General features: G+C 40.6%; 1 protein-coding gene and 1 pseudogene across 1 annotated transcript in view; both read right to left on the bottom strand.

Moving 5' to 3' along the window:
- SHROOM3 (shroom family member 3) overlaps nt 1–18,174 on the bottom strand; it is a 365,349-nt gene that overhangs the window by 186,051 nt on the left and 161,124 nt on the right. The window lies entirely within an intron of this gene.
- The window catches only part of LOC105501347, a 95,704-nt pseudogene that overhangs the window by 69,067 nt on the left and 8,463 nt on the right, over nt 1–18,174 (bottom strand).

Below are 18,174 nucleotides of genomic sequence, written 5' to 3'. Positions count from 1 at the left end.
AAAAAAAAAAAAAAAAAAAAATTAGCTGGGCATGGTGGCACACACCTGTAAGCCCAGCTACTTGGGAGACTGAGGCAAGGGAATTGCTCAAACTTGCAAGCCAGAGGTTGCAGTGAGCCGAGATGACGCCATTGCACTCTAGCCTGGGAAACAGTGTGAGACTCCATCTCAAAAAGAAAAAAAAGAAATACCTAGAAGAACTATTACAACTCAGATTGTCAGATTGCTAGGCGCTACCACTGAGTTTCTGTTTAAAACTGGACAAATACACATAGGAATGATCATCTGAACTATTTTAAGTGTACAGTTCAGTAGTGTTAAGTACATTGACATTGTTATATAACCATCACAACTATTCATCCACAGAACTCTTTCCATCTTGCAAAACTGAAACTCTGCACCCATTAAAAAATAACTCCCATTTCTCCAAACCCCTTGTCCCTGGCAACCACCATACTACTTTCTGTCTCTATAAGTTTGACTACTCTAGGTACCTCATGTAAATGGAATCACATAGTTGTGTGTGTGTGAAGCTGGCTTATTTCACTTAGTATAATGTCCTCAAGGTTCGTTTATGAACCTTGTATCATGTAGCATGTGTCAAAATTTGACTCCTTATTAGGGCTGAGTAATATTCCATTGTACATATGTGCCACATTTTGTTTATCCATTCATCCACTGATGGACACTAGGGCTGCTTTTGTCATTTGGCTATTGTGAATAACGTTATGAACATGGGTGGACAAATGTCTCTTTGAGACTCTGCTTTCAGTTTTTTGGGGTGTATACCTAGAAATAGAATCCTGGATCATATGGTAATCCTACCTTTAATTTTCTGAGTCATACTCATACTGTTTTTCCTACTGTTGCACCCTTCTATATTCCTACCAACAGTGTACAAGCATTCCAATTCCTCCATATCCTTGCCAACACTTGTTATTTTCTTGTTATTGATAGTGGTTTTGATTTAAATTTCCCAGATGATTAGTGACGTTGAGCATCTTTTCATGTGCTTATTGGCCATTTGTATATCTCCTTTAGAAAAATGTCAGCTCAAGTCCTTTGCTCATTTTTTAATCAGATTGCTTGTTTTCTTGTTGTTGTTGAGTTTTGGAGTTCTTTATATATTCTGGATATTAACACCTTGTCAGACATCTTATTTGCAAGTATTTTCTCCTATACTCCTAAGTTTTATTTGGGACCTGAGATTTGCATTTCTAACAAGCTCCCAGGTAATGCTGCTGGTCCCGGGCCCAAGATTTGAGAACCACTGCTTTCCAAAGCAAGTGTTCAGCACTTTACATGTATTAACTCACCCGAGCCTCATATTATCATTCTTGTTTTATGAAGGCAGAAATGGATTCTCAAAGAGATGAGGTAACTTGCTCAAGGTTATTCCACTAAGTGGTAAAGCAGGGGATTTCCCCCAGGCCTTCTGATCTGACACTGTGCTATGCTATGCTATGCTATGCTATGCTATGCTATGCTATACTATGCTATGCTATATCATCTCTGTCCAGTCAATCAAATCAGCTTTCCAGAGAGTATAATCTAATGACCAGGCCAATGGACTGAGAGAACAACAGGTGATGCTTTGCAAGCTCTGCCTCTTTTTCTTTAAATCAGAACTCAAATACCAGCCCCCTTTCCTTGAATGTTGCATTCTGGCTTCATCAAGATGAGTTTATTGAATAAAAGGAATCTGCTCTAAGGTAATGGGGAAAATGGTAGTGAGGGGAGAGAGACAGGGTAGGGGACACTTGCCAAAGTGAAGCTGAACCAGGCTCACTGAGGAACGAATGCCCTCACTCGAGAGCTAAAAACTGAGCTTTGGTAGATTAGGCAAGTGTTGTGCCTTCTTCCCAAGGTTGTGTATGTTTGGACATTTCCTCAATAGCAGCTCTATTCAGTCAGGTCCACAACCATCCCATATGGGGCTTTTTTGTGTGTGCAGGAGGAGAAGGCATCCCTCAGCCTACGTAGTCAGCCTCACAGATGCCTGGCCAGGCCAGTGAAGCAGGGGTGGGTTGCAGGCCCCTGGTGCTACCTAACAGAGCACTGTTTTGGAGTGAACAGCCTGCACAGCTAGAGGTTAAAGCATGATAAAATGAAGTATGTCATCAGTACTCTTGCTATATTTTAACAACCTTCATAAAGGTTAATGCTACTATTGATTAAAAGGGCTTGGGAATATATAAGGTCTCCCAATTACTCATTTCCATGGATTACCAAGGGCTGGTGGCAAGTATGCCCTATGGGTAAAAGCAATTCATGGTTTTGTGATGCCCACGTACTGACTTATTCTGATGTAAAGATAGCTATTTAAAGCCTGCCTTGAAACTCTGTCCTTTATTAACCATGAGAAAAAAAATTCACCCCTCATAGAAACCACCAATAGCATTATTGCAGAACCTGTTGCTTTTGTATTAGACTTTACAGCTGCAAACTGAAACCTGGTGGTTTGTGGTCAGTAATAAATAGAAAATGTGGAGGTCCCTGGATGAAGACATGAATTTTTATTTGTCTTCAGATATTGACATTCCCCAGAGCCACCATAACAAAAACAGAATTAAGATGCAAAAGGAATTCAAGACTTGCCTTTGCTATCCCAAGTCTGGGAATCTTTTCAAATTTAAATGAATATCTGTCAAACTAATTAAGAGAAGATGCAATGCTCTTGTTCTGTGCTCATTAGAGAGCAACTTACTGGTCATAAATTCCTCAGGGTATGGGAGTGAATAGGTCTCTACCCTCTAGCTTAAGATTCTTGGCTTTGTTTATTTCCAGTTCAGTCTGTTCATCTCTTAGACCCAGAAGGACCACAAAACATGTACTAAATCAAGCTTTAATTCCATAAAACAGAAATAGATCAGATTTTGATGTTGCAACTGATGTTTTAGTCAATAAAACTGGAGGAAATGATGAGTATTTGTTTGTATTTGAATGGCATCTTTTTTTCCCAAGATGCTTTATATTCCTGATCACACTGCAAATCTCAAATGTTTCACACACACACACACACACACACACACACACACACACATAAATATTACCCACACTCACACACGTGCACACACACATTTTTGAACACATTGCCATTTTTGAAGATTTTGAAATTGAGGTACAGTGAGCTGATTTGGTAAAAAAAAAAATGCAAATTGTCAGAGTCAGAGTAGAGTTTAACATACCAAGACCACTATCTGCAAGCTGCTACAGCATTTTTTGGACTCCTGCCAGCTACCCAGTACAATGCTACATATGTAATTTAATGTATAATGCATGTAATTTATACTCCCAAGAACTCTAGAGGTAAAAGTTTTTACTCCTATTTTATTTATTTATGTACGTATGTATGTATTTATTTTTTGACAGGGAGTCTTGCTCTGTTGCCCAAGCTGGAGTGCAGTGGTGTGATCTCGGCTCACTGCAACCTCTGCCTCCAGGGTTCAAGTGATTGTCCTGCCTCAGTCTCCCAAGTAGCTGAGATTACAGGCACCCACCACCAGGCCCAGCTGATTTTTGTATTTTAGTAAAGATGGGGTTTCACTATGCTGGTCTCGAAATTCTGACCTCAAATGATCCACCCACCTCCCAAAGTGCTGGGATTACAGGTGTGAGCCATTGTGCCCAGCCTTTACTACCATTTTACAGATACAAAAACTGACATTCAGAGTAGCTAATGTGCACCACACTGGTAAGCAGCAGTCTGTAGTAAGCATAACACTTAAAAGTATTTGTTTGTTTAAAATACATAGTATTCGTTGGCTCACACCTGTAATCCCAGCACTTTGGGAGGCCGAGGCGGACAGATCACAAGGGCAAGAGATCAAGGCCATCCTGGTCAACTTGGTGAAACCCCGTCTCTACTAAAAATACAAAAATTAGCTGGGCATGGTGGCGGGCGCCTGTAATCCCAGCTACTCAGGAGGCTGAGGCAGGAGAATCGCTGGAACCTACCTGGGAGGCGGAGGTTGCAGTGAGCCAAGATTGCACCACTGCACTCCTGCCTGGCAACAGAGAGAGACTCTGTCTCAAAAAAACAATATATATATATGTGTGTATATATGTATATATGTATAAATATGTATATATGTGTATATGTGTGTGTGTGTGTATATATATAGAGAGAGTATTGTGCCTTTAATACATTTTCAGAACTATGAAATGATAGTGATTCTGTATCAAAAGTATTATTATAGAATGAAATTTAACTGTAGCTATTAGAATTTTTACCAAGTGTCTTTAAAGTCACATTTTAGAAAACAAGGATTTTTCCCATCTATTTAAAAGCAAACATCTTTTCATTTTGTTTTCGTTTTTGTTTTTGCTCTGGGATTTGTGCCACTGAAAAAATATTTTCCCCCTCTTCAGCAACTTAATTAGGTTTTTTCCCTTTGTTGTCACTTAGCTAAGTTACATAGTTCTCTCAACAACTAAGCAATTCTATTTGATGATTTCTTTATAGTTTCCTTTTGCCATTTATTTCTTAAATAGGTTTATTTTAATTTCTGCTTACCCAAGTTTCAGGAACGAGTCATACCTGCCTGTTCTCTGACAGTTTAAGGGGATAAAGAATGGGATGTGTTGAGGCTAAAAGGCATGCCAAATTCAAATCTAATTTATAGTGCTCATTATTTTTCCAACTTTTCTTAGAATTTTTATAATGAGAACTATTCTCTCCCACTAGAATGCAATAAAATGGTGCCTCGGTATCTGTCTTCCGGGCTGTATGTCATTTAGTTATTTCCTGGATAAATCCTGGCTGTTGATTTCTCCACTTGTTTTTAATTAAAGTTCACTCTGATGATGCTGTCATGGCCATAACTCCTCTGCTGCACCGACACCATTGAAGTCATCATGAAATAGGGCTGACTGATCTTCCTACAACAAATCTTTCCACATGTACACTCATACTGATGCTTTTACCGCCATGGGGGCATTACTTTCCAAGCCTGCATTTTAGCTGTATAAGAGGTATTTAAATCCAAATCAGTTAATGTTTATTAGTAATGCTTCATTCAGCACTATATCAAAGGTGAATGCACCTTGACCCTTGAGGAATTCAATCCAGAGAAACATATTAGATTGATTTTTGGCATTTTAGAGACAAAATGTACCCTAGAGATAAACCAGTTCACATTTTTGGTTTTATAGACAAGTAACTCCTTAGCCTTATATAGTCTGGTAATTGTTTACTTACTACAAATTCAATCTAAAATCAACAGAATAAATTCCTAGAAATCTTATTTTGAACGCGAGGTCACTTTTGTCTTATAAAACTTACAATTTTAGTGTTTCAATATCCCTACTATTTCTCTTTTCTATACTTAGATGGTTATGATTAGATGGTTATGGTTTCAAAAGTTTCAGACATTGTCTAACAATTACCAACATCAATGCTTAAAAAAATGATTTCTAATATTTTCATAGTATCCTTTAGGTGGATGGTTCCCATTTGAACATTTTAACGAGGACATTCAAACTTTCAAGAGATCATTTTGATCAAGCACCTTTGCTCACCAGAATAACACACAGACAACTTAGATATCACACTAAATTTAGTTGAGCTCAAAAGCAATCATGCGTCTTTATGTAGGAGAGCAGGTGAGACATGTTTTAGAAAATAAATTGAAAACCCAAAGCTGCAAAACCATCTTTACCTGTTTGTGTACAGCATTTTGATCCTATCATGCATTAGGAACAATAAATATTACACAACATGTCAGCAATTTGGCATAAATATAGCCAGACCATATTTGATATCAACATCCTTTAAAGCACAATCAACCAATAGCCCCCAAGTATTACAACAGGCTAAAATAGTTGAAAGCATCCTCTTCCAAGGCAGCCAGAGGCTCCAATTCTAATATATGTCCTCTGCTGCCTGAAGACTGAGATGCTCTAGAGGCTTAAGAATACAATATGCAGCCGGGCGCAGTGGCTCACGCCTGTAATCCCAGTACTTTGGGAGGCCGAGGTGGGTGGATCACGAGGTCAGGAGTTCGAGACCAGCTTGGTCAACATAGTGAAACCCCATCTCTACTAAGAGATGGGGTGGTGGGTGCCTGTAATCCCAACTACTTGGGAGGCTGAGGCAGGAGAATCACTTGAACCAGTGGGGCAGAGGTTGCAGTTAGCTGAGGTCACGCCACTGCACTCCAGCCTGGGAGACAGTGCAAGACTCCATCTCAAAAAAAAAAAAAAAAGAATACAAGATGCTTGTTCTCACTCATACGTGGGAGTTGAACAATGAGGACACGTGGACACAAGGAGGAGAACATCACACACTGGGGCCTGTTGCGGGGTTGGGGGCTTGGGGAGGGATAGTGTTAGGAGAAATACCTAATGTAAACGACGAGTTGATGGGTGCAGCAAACCAACATGGCACATGTATACCTATGTAACAAACCCGCATGTGGTGCACATGTGCCCTAGAACTTAAAGTATTTTTTTTTTTTAAAAAAAGAATACAAGATGGTGGTCTTATTCCATTATTTTATATGGTCATACTGCATAGAAAGTTAGAGGCTTTGCTCACACAAATCAATCAATAAATGTCCTGTTAGTTGCAAAGTATGGTTTTTGTTGTTGTTGTTGTTTGTGTTTTTTGATTTTTGTTTTTTGTGTTTTTTTGAGACAGAGTCTCACTCTCTTGCCCAGGCTGGAGTTCAGTGGAGCAATCTTGGCTCACTGCAACCTCCACCTCCCGGGTTCAAGTGATTCTCCTGCCTCAGCCTCCCAAGTAGCTGGGACTACAGGTGCGTGCGACCACACCCAGCTAATTTTTTGTATTTTTAGTAGAGACGGGTTTCACCATGTTAGCCAGGATGGTTTCAATCTCCTGACCTCATGATCTGCTCTCCTTGGCCTTCCAAAGTGCTGGGATTACAGGTGTGAGCCACCATGCCCGGCCAAGTATGTGTGTTTAAAAGATAACTATCTCAAGGAACATGTGAAATCAGAATTAGGTGCATTTATACCGCATTACACTTGGGCAAGCTGCAATGACTCTATCCATCAGTCCATCTTTAGTACAAATACAGAAAAATAAAATACAATGCAACAATAATGACGACAATAAAAATAATGTATCTTGAGCATTTACTATGTGCTAGTTACATGCATAACTCATTCAATTCTTATAATCACCTTCTAAGAAAAATACTATGACTGTTATCCTCATTTTGAAGATAAGGAAACTGAGGTATCAGGAGGAAGTGATCTGTCTAAGGTTGCACAGTCACAGAGTGTCAGTGGCAGAGCCAGGATTTTAATCCAGGCAGTGTGGCTCCAGGGTCTACCATACTAACTCTTCTGTCATATTTGTACAGTGAGTTCCACTGAAATATCTGGAGATACATTCACATTTATCATAACGAAAAGTAATTTGTTTTCCTAGAGGCTGGACCAAGAGAGATCCAATTTAACACCAACCTATTTCATATAATGAAGCTTATTTATTGTAATTAAATTAATTTTGCCTACTATATATCAATATATTGCCACTAGTAAGCCCCAGAACTGGGTAATCTTTCCAGATAAAGCAAAAGCATTCTAAGGGGAAAAAAATCAAGAAAATTAACATACGGCTGTATCATTTATTATAAATTTCTATATTTTAACAGTTTTCAACAGATAAATGCGTAGAAAAATATATATTTAACTTTATATGTTGTAAGATATAAATTCATAAAATCTAGGAGAGAAATCCTTTGTCCAACATTTCTTTTTCCTGTAGGTGATGACCTACAGGACTTTGTAATTTTTTTTAGTTATTCTTAAAATCATTCGAGTTTTCTTTGTATTAGGAGCAGTACTTATCATAAGGATTGGGATGGTAAGTACTCAATAAATAGTTCATGAAATAAGTCAAGGAAAACAGAGGAGAAAGATTGAAAGGAACATTCTGTAATTGCTCCTGGATGGCTTCACGCTTGGCAAGTATTTGAAAAGCCAACTTTCCCTTTCCTTGAAGGGGAGTGGTGAAATGTGAAGACATTTCCTCAACCAACTTCTTTCTTTCTTCAGCTCTCTTTATCACCACAAAACAGCTGTGTGTCCACAGGGTGCTGAACCAATCAGCTGAGAAGTGAACCCTTGAATCAACCTGGTTGTTGTTTTTTTGCACCTACAATCTTTCAAGCACCTGGCCTGAAGACTTTGGGGACTGAATTGTCTGACAATTTGAGAGCTATATATAAAGAAGATAGTCCAGACTAAACCTATAAGAAAGCAGAAGAGTAAGGCCAGGCGTGGTGGCTCACACCTGTAATCCCAGCACTTTGGGAGACCAAGGTGGATGGATCACCCGAGGTCAGGAGTTGGAGACCAGCCTGGTCACCAACATAGTGAAATCCTGCCCCTACTAAAAGTACAAAAAATTATCTGGGCCTGGTGGTGCACCTGTAGTCCCGGCAACTCGGGAGGCTGATGCAGGAGAATCGCTTGAACCTGGGAGGCTGAGGTTGCAGTGAACCAAGATCACGCCACTGCACTCCAGCCTGGGCGATAAACAAATAAAAAAGAAAGTAGAGGAGTACATTTTCCTTACATAACCTGAGGAAAATAATTTGAATGAACAGGATGGCTAATTTCTTGCTGAAAGAGACAGTACAGTGGTAGAAGCTCCCAACAGCTGTTATTTTACTCAGTGTTTCTCAGCCTTGGCACTACTGAGAACTGAGGCCAGGTAATTCTCTATTGGGGGACCTTTCCTGTGCATTGCAGGATTTTGGCAGCATCCCTGACCTCTACCCACTAGATGCCAGTAGCATGACCCCCACACCACACACCGCTGTGACTATCAAAAATGTTTCCAGATATTGTTAAATGTCCCCTGGAGGGAAATAGCCTCTAGCTGAGAACCACTGATGTACATTTTTAACCACCACCAAATTTTATGTCCCTTTTACAGCAAACTATGGGTGGCTAATTTTAAACACTCTGAAAACTTCTCTTCCTTCTCAAAGGCATGGGATAATGCAAAAGTAATTGTGGCTTTTGCTGTTAAAGTCATTGCAAAAACTGAGATTACTTTTGCACCAACCTTATAGATTTTAGAGTAGTATAAAAATACAGACTTTCCACTTTTCCTAGTTCCTGATTCTGTTTCATTTTTGTGGTTGCTTCATGAGGATTCAGTGGCAATCAAAACCAGTAATACTTCAACACGTATTCCTTATCTCAGGTATTTTTACAATATTAACTCCTGAATTCTCACCACTCCCTTTTCTACAGGTGAGATAAGAAAAATACTCATTTGTTTTCAGTTACAATACAATATAAAAATGTTGTTAATTTGTAAAAGCGTTTAATGGGAGTATTTATAAAAATTCCCGTATTGCACCTATGGGCAATGAAAACTGGCAGTACCATCAAGAACATTCCAGAGCAATGACCAAAGTTACAGTCACCCAGTGTCTTATCAAGACCATTTCTTGATAAGAAAGTTGAAGTACATTTTCTTTAGGTGCTATTAGCTGCTGAAGCCATGGGCTGGTAGTTAATTAATGTGCTTTGCTGAATTATTAATGTAAGATCAAGTGTAGCTTCAGTGGCCTATTGTATCCTAGGAAAACACCTTGATCATGTGAAAGCCGAAAGTACCACAGTTTTCTGCTTTCTTTCCAGTGATTTCTATAGTCTAATGGTATGCTTCTCTGTCCCAGGCATAATCAGCACAGTATCTCAAGACACGTCAGGAAGGAGCAAGCCACGTATATAACCTGCTCTTTGACTCACGTGGCATGGAACTCTTTCTCCTCAGGTTAACCCACAAAGAAGGCAACGTGATATATACAGTCAACATCTAATAGATGCAGGCCCAAGGAATAATCAAAGGCTGCAAAAGCAAATCTTTTTTATTTATTTATTTATTTATTTTTTGAGACAGGGTCTCACTCAGTCACCCAGGCTGGAGTACAGTGGCACAATCGTGGCTCACTGCAGCCTTGACCTCCTGGGCTCAAGCCATCTTCCCACTTCAGCCTCCTGAGTAGCTGGAACTTACAGGTGTGTGCCACTACACCTGGCTAATTTATTTTTAAAATGTTTTTGTAGAGATAGGGTCCACTACATTGTCCTGGGCTCATTGATCCTCCCACCTCGGCCTCCCAAAGTGCTGGGATTCCAGGTGTCATATCTTTTCTTGATATCTGAACACTGGCATTAATAACAAGTACAGTAGCACCAACAAAGCTCACTTCCACAGCCACCACTCGTGACCAGCATGTGGCCTGCAGATCCTATGCCAAGCACTCCACTTTCCTTGTCCCTTAACCCTCATAACAGCTCCATGAGGAAACCATATTTCCCTACATTTTACAAATGAGGTTCACAGAGATAAGTATTCTGCCCAAAGTGACAGATGGTGATGAACTAGGAATTCAAACCCAGGACCATTCAACTTCAAAGCCTGTGCTAGGACACCATCACGATAAGCACAGGGAGACAGAAAGAATGCTGCTGACATGTCCACCATCAGAAACAAAACAAAAAACTGCTTTCTCCAAAACAGTGAGAAAGGGTCTAAGGTACCCGAGACTTATATTATTTTCATCTTGAAAGAAAGAATAAAGGAGATGAACTAACTTTCTGCAGCTGGGCATTACTCTCCGACCTATCTTAACGGGGCAAACTATCCACTACAGGAGATTTTGCTGTACTTGAATGGGATCACAATGCAAAAGACCCTACAGTCCCCTTTCTATCAATTGCTCATTCTCTGAAGGGACACAACTCAGGATCAAGGTCTTTTTCCTCTGTCTCAAAAGCTACTACTGAAGCCCTCCTTTTAATCTTTAACCACCGTGATTATATAAAGAACTTTTTTATTGTTATTATTCAACAGGTAACACCTCAGCACACACTATGGCAAAGTTCTTGGGTTTATTGATCTTTACTGGGATGTGATAATCTCCCGCTGAGCTGCTAAAGCTAAAACCCTAGGAGTCATCCTCCTCGCCTTGCTCCCCTGCACCCAAGCAGCCAGCCCGTCACCAAGTCTACCTGCTGTACCTTCCGGATATTCAATGCATCACTTCCTTTCCTTCCCCTCCCACAGCTGTCATTCAGGCCCCCATTATTTTTCACCTGTTCCAGCCTTTTCTCACTAGTTTACTTTCCTTTGGACTTAACATCTTCAAAACCATCTCCCAAAATGCAGCCAGAATCGTCTTTCGCAAGCACAAGTCTGATTTTGTCACTACTCTGCCTTTTAATTATTTATTAATGCCCCATCACCTTTCTGGGTTCTGTTCAAACTCATGAGCATCCTCACACATACTCTTTAGTCAAAGAATACTAAATACACTCAGACAGGGTTACCTCCTGCCCATGTGGCCCCTTGTCAAACCAGAAAAAGACACCTCCTCCAGATGGATACAGCTGCACCAGGGGGCGAAGCCCAGGCTGAACTTTAGTCCCTGCTCCCCACTTCCTGGCCACCCCTATCCCATTCCCACCTTGTCTTTTAGCAGGTCACAAGTATGCCATCAGCCCTGCAGCCCTGACTTAAGGTTCTCTTTGAGTACCTCTCTGCCTTTGCGTAAGCTACTTTACCTAGCTAGAATGCTTTCACTCACTAAATTCATCTACCAAACGCCTGTTCATCCTTCCAAAGATCAAGACAATCATCCTCCTGCAAGAAGCTTTCATCTTTTCTATGCTACCAGAGAAACTTCATTATAGCATGCCTGTCATAATCATAGATTTTCCTATCTACTTTCACCAGTAGATGCTGCATTCTCTGAAAGTAAGAACCTGGTCCTTCAGATTTGCATGCTCACAAAGCCCAGCACAGTGCCTGGGAGATTATAGACAAATAGTTGCTAAATGCCAAACAAACAAATAAATGCTGACTTGCTGTCTTAGCCTTGTCACCATGTTAGATGGGGGCCTGTTGCTTCCCCCACACCCAGCAATTTGGAGATTACACCACGGGATCTGCTTCCTCAAGTTACATAATCCCTACTCAAATGGCTAGAAGCCAGATCTCATTTAGCAATTATTTCATTAACCTATGATTAAGAAGAATAAACATCTTGGATTTCAGCTTCCTGTCTCCTCTCAACAAGTTCACTAATAGATCTGTCACTGAACATTTTGTCCTTCACTGGATCCTGCTCCTTTCTTTCATCTTCTCCTCCTCCCTGTCTTGTTCTACTTAACAAGAGCCATCCAGCTGGAGGGTGGGTGCGTGGGAATTTGTGGGACTCTACTTTCACAAATGTTTATACCATTTTCATAACAAAATAGTAAAAACAAACATTAAAAAAAAATCTATCCATACTTCCTGAATGACAGTCTCAATGTCTCCTATTTCCACCTTCCAAGGGATTTTTGTCATTAGTCCAACTGGCCTGCCCCGATGGCCACACTGATTTTGTTTTTTTTTTTTTTGGATGGTGTCTCGCTCTGCTGCCCAGGCTGGAGTGCAGTGGCCGGATCTCAGCTCACTGCAAGCTCCGCCTCCCGGGTTTACGCCATTCTGCTGCCTCAGCCTCCCGAGTAGCTGGGACTACAAGCGCCCGCCACCTCGCCCGGCTATTTTTTGTATTCTTTTTTTAGTAGAGACGAGGTTTCACCGTGTTAGCCAGGATGGTCTCGATCTCCTGACCTCGTGATCCGCCCATCTCGGCCTCCCAAAGTGCTGGGATTACAGGCTTGAGCCACCGCGCCCGGCCTGATTTTGTTTATGACTTCACTCTGCTCTCCTCGTCACTTGCTCCTCGAATCCTTTACTAATTTCCCACTGATAGGAATCCACAATTCTCTTCTCCTATTTAAGTCAGGCCAAAAGGAATACAGCCACCAAATTTAAACTCCCTGTCAAAGGCACTTGTATATCTGAAATCAAGTCACTTTATTTATGAAAAAATGTACTTGTCAGTAGGGTGGTCTCTTGCTGAGTCGCTTAAGGAAAGACTTGGCAGATATTAAACCTTTTATCAGAGACAGAGGTTACTGTCTCTCTATTACCATCTATTCTAGGAGAACAGGTCCCGATCAAGCTCCAGTTGAAGGGGTGAGGCTAGACCAGCTCTTCCTCAGCTATAGGCAGAGCTGTTCGCATTGCTGCTGGTGCGACCTGGTGCTGGCACAAGGCTGAGTTTATCGGGTGATAAGGCTCTAGAGCTGTGGGGCACATGGGGTAGAGTCCAATGATGGCTCTGGGGTGAGCCAGGGCCACACACTAGTAGATATGGGGGACAGAATCCCAGAAGCTTAGGAGAATGCTTCTGATGGGATTTTGTTATTGTTGTTGCAAATGACACAGTGACACTGAACCCACAGAGAAATTCAAGCAAAAATGGGAATTTCTTAGGAAGGCCAGGGATGGAGACGGCCTCAGGGACTGGAAGTTATTGTCAGGTTCTTCCTTGGGAGAGGCAGCATCTGTTGGAGTGTGTGTGTGTGTGTGTGTATTTCTCTGTGCCTATCTACCTACCTTACATCTAGACACAGTCATGCATTGCTGAACAATGGGGATATGTGACAAGAAATGCCTGATTAGGCAATTTCATCGTACAAACATCATAGACAGTATTTACACAAACCTAGATGTTATATGCAACATCTTTTGCTTTTCTTTTTAGAGACAGGGTCTTGCTCTATTGCCCAGGCTGGAATACAGTGGTGTGATCACAGCTCACTGCAGCCTCTAACTCCCAGGCTCAAGCCATCCTCTTGCCTCTAACTCTCAAGCAGCTGGGATCATAGGCACAAGCCACCAGACCTGGCTCTCTATTTTTTCATACAAAAATGTCCCAGCACATTACTGAATATCAAACATTTCCCCTACTTGATCTGCAGTGCCAATATCAAGTACTGTATATCACTTCTGTGTATGCTCCATTATCAGTTTACAGAACCACTGTCATGCATGGGGTCTGTCATTGACCCAAATGTTATTATGTGGTGCATGAAAGTATATAGATAGAGCAAGGTGAAAAAAAAAGACCTCACTTTTATCTTTGCAATAGGATTCAGTGTGTGTGCATGCAGGGGTAAAGTACACAGAAAACAACCACAGAGCAGAGAACTTCAGGTTTACCTTATCCCAGATTAACAACTGCAAGAGTTCTGCCTCCTCTTAGACTCCATGTACAAAAAGAGAAAATTCCAAAGAAATACTCTGATTCGCCTGGCTTAGACACTTGCTTATCTAAAACAGCCCTCATAATTGTTTACTCAGTGGTCACTGTTCCCTGTTTTACTCCATAAGGATAATTTTGATTCCATTGCAGCATCAGATAATGATGTGCTCAGAAAATCAGCTCCTTCATCACCCGAAGGGATTACCATTGCCTGGTCTATACTATTCATGGTAATCTGACTCCCTGCCAGTTACTAGTGTAGACAAGGATATAGGACATAAGCCTAACTAATGAGATCTGACTTGCAAAAAAAGAGTTTGCAGGAGGATTTTTTAAAAAGTATTTCTCATTCTTGATGAAATACACAAAACTAGAACTCCTTCCCTTCTTCGGACAAGGCTCTGTGAGGACATGATGCCTGGAGTTGCAGCAAACACCTTGCAACCATGAGGAACAAATGTAAGGAAGCAAATCATCATGCTAAGGGTAGTAGAATGAAAATACAGACAAACCTGGAGCTTTGATGACATCGCTATGCCATTAAATTAACCCTGGCACCATGTCTTTCAGAAAGCCAGTCTGCGGACAAAGCAATGGAACTGATGTTCAAAGTCAGCTGAAATGAACAACTATACAATCCAAAAAGAAGGTGAATAGCTGCCTACTTTCTAAATAATACTAAGAGTTAATGGTTATTGAGTTCCTATTACATGTCAGGCAGTGTTCCAAGTGCTTTATATGTATTATCTCACTTAAACTATACAATAACACAACAAGGTAGAAACTTTGATTATTCCCTACTTTTTAGATAAGTAAATGAGGTTCAGAAATGTTAGGTAACCTACCCAAGGTCACAAATTCATCAATGCCAAGGTTGGAACTCACACACAGGCCTTCTGACTCTAAGAGCTTTTTACCACTAGGTTAACGTTGAGGTGTTCCTGGCTTCCTACAGTTGGATTTCAAAAGCTTCCTTCATATCTTGATATCTTCATCTCTTTTTATTTGAGCTGGTGTGAGTGAGTTTTTGTTCATTGCACCCAAATGTTCCCTTAGACACTGGCATTGTCAAGACTCAGGCTTCCTTTCTCTACTCCATAACAAATCTGTGAGTTTCAATGTCCATTTGTTAAATGCACCAAATCCAGATCACACAGTAAAGCCCTGATTTAGTGGAATTCATGGCATTCCAATGGTTCCCTGTTCCCTCCCCAACTGTCACATAGCAGGTGTTAGTCTGACATCAAGGTCCTTTGGAGGTACACTTCCAGTGCAATGTGATTTATTAATTAAACTATGAATAAGTACCTAACAAGGGATGAAATTGTCGACACTGGTTCAAACACTGTAATTGTCCCATGATGTCCTCACCTCTAATCTTATGCTTTTTAACTTTTCAAAGTTAAAGTTTTTATGTAAATGACATCCTGTGATTACATACATCTCTGTGACTCTTGAGACTAGGAAGGCATTTCTATGGCCTTACTATTGTTTATTCATGTCACACCCTCACTCCCTCACTCAGTCAACAAATATTTGAGTATCTACATGCACCAGGCACTACACTAGGCACTGGTATCAATAGGTTATGTTCTCTGCCCTCACAGAGGGCAATAAAGTGTAATAATATGCCATATCAGTTTTCCCTCTAAATCAACAAGAGAGCTAAAACAAATAAAAAGTGCACACAGGATTAGACATTTTGTGGATGAGAAATCCAGTGTAGCAGCTAAAAGCAGACTCCGTTGACAGATGACCTGGATTCAAGTCCCTGTCACTGTGTGACTTTGGATTAGTTCCCTGTATCTCAATTGTTTAACCTGTTAAATGGGGACAAAAACTGTAGCTCTGTCATTGGGTTAAGAGAGACAGCATTTTTGCGAATCACTGAGAATGTAATAAGCACTACAGAAACATTTTTCCAAAAGAAAAAAAGAGCTTCAGTCCACTCTACCTACTGATCATAACCGAGCAACTTGGCAGCCAGCAGTAGTGATGTGACAATATTGGAAACTACAAACAGGGACACAGCATCATCAGTGTTGGGAACTGGGGTTCTGGGCACCAGGACCAGGGTGACACTGCAGGAAAATGACTCCTCTAGCCACTGTCCCTAAGTGAAATAGGGCTTCTACAATCAGTTGTTTCTGGCTCTCAGAATTCCCAAACTAAGGCGTCAGTTAAAGAGAATTTAAGGTGACTTTTCCTGAATAATTTGGTTTTTAATAAGCAAATCTTGGAAGGATGAAGCAGAAGCACAAATTTGGAAGGGATCTTAGAAGTCAAGCTCTCACCCAAATTTTTAAAAAGAGTTTACACTGCTTAATAATTAGAGGAATGCCATAAAGATTACTGATTTACAACTAAAAATATACAATATATGTCATCAAAAATAGTGAAACTCATGAAGCCGAAAGATTAGAACTTGACCAACTAAATAAATAACAGGGCCAGTCATCATGGGTGGTTTTATCATTCTTTTAGATTTATATTAAATTATATCATCCATGTTCTTTACTGTCTTTGGGTTGAAGAGGTAAAAACATGGTACCTTTCTGGGTCATTAATTACATGATCTCTGGTAGGATCCCAAATCCACTAGGGGTTATTCCTTAAGTCCAAAGGAGTTCTTTTGGTATGTCATATGGATAAACTCAAACCCCTCTGACTATTGATTAATCAGCCTCTCCTGAAGTATTGCCAACAATGAAGGTGCACATTTTTAGACAGATCTTTTCATTCATTGAGCATCTCTAGCTATCATCAATAATTCCTTTTGTTGCTCCCAAATCGCCTATGGTGGTTCTGCAGCAAGGATATCCCTGACTCTAAATGATGGTCTTCATATGCTTGGAGAAAAGGATTCCCTGACTTGTTCTAATTTCCTGAGCTAGTCATCACTAGACATGAGTTATGACCCAAGTCCCTCAGGTTCAAAGGAGGATGTCAACAGAATCTAGACATTCAAAGGGGTGTCCAGGAAGATCACTTTGAGAAAGGGTCCCTGAAGTGCCCTGAAAGGTAATCTTGCCTCTGGACTCTGGGGAGAAGAAAAGCACATTGACTCCTTACTTTCATTATATCTGCAATATGCTCCTCCCTACCTCAAATCCTGCCGCCTAGAAAAGGGAATTGATATCAAGACTCAAACGTGAGTACATTGTGAGATCATGCGAATTCAGTGGAATTCAACAAGACTTTCGTAGCTGAAATTGGAACCAAATGTCTCAAAATACACCTGTCCCTGGAGAGCATGGACTTGGTACTTTCAAAATGGAAACAATGATTTAGTTTAATCAGGGCCAGTTTTTTAAAAGTAAGCTTTATTTCTCTGTAGGTGTGACAATATAGATTTGAAACCTTCTCAGCTGATAGAATTTAATATTTAAGAGGCCAAGGTTGGGAGTTTAATTCTCATAAGAAACAATTAACTTTGATCAGAACAAAGCTCTGTGCCGTGTGCTCACATCATTCCATCCTTAAATCCCAGACTACATAGTGGTAATAATAAATAAATGGATGACAGCTAACAAGTACAGAAGATTTTTTGTGTGCTAGGCACTCTATGGAAGGCTTTGCACAAATTATTTCATTTAATGCTCACAACTGCTCTGTGAAGCAAGTTCTCCTAGGATTTATTCAGAGTAAAAGCTATCTGCCTCCCAGTGACCCACTCTATCTCTCTGCCCCTGCCACATTCTGCTCCACCCACACTGGTCTCCCAGCTCTTTCCCAAACACATCTGCCCCAGGGCCTTTGCACATGCTCTTCTCTCTGTCAGCAGTGCTCCCCAGGTAACCTTCAAGGCTCATTTTCTCCCCTATTTCAAGTTTTCTTTTAAATATCTTCTTCTTAGCAGGTCCTTCCACCACCCCCTAGAAAATTGCAATACCCTCTCTGCCATCATATGACATACTTCTCTGCTTTATGTATTTTCCATAGCAGTTATCATTTTCTAGCCTATAATACAATTGACGTATTTTTGTGTTATCTGACTTGTTACCTGTATCACTTGACTAGAATGTGTGCCAGAATTTTTGTCTACTTTTATTCACAGTTCTAAACTCAGTACCTAGAA

Source organism: Colobus angolensis, unplaced genomic scaffold, assembly GCF_000951035.1.
Source record: "Colobus angolensis palliatus isolate OR3802 unplaced genomic scaffold, Cang.pa_1.0 Scaffold70, whole genome shotgun sequence".
Classification (NCBI taxonomy): domain Eukaryota; kingdom Metazoa; phylum Chordata; class Mammalia; order Primates; family Cercopithecidae; genus Colobus; species Colobus angolensis.
Note: the sequence above shows the minus strand (reverse complement) of the source record. Positions and strands in the feature narration are given on the sequence as shown.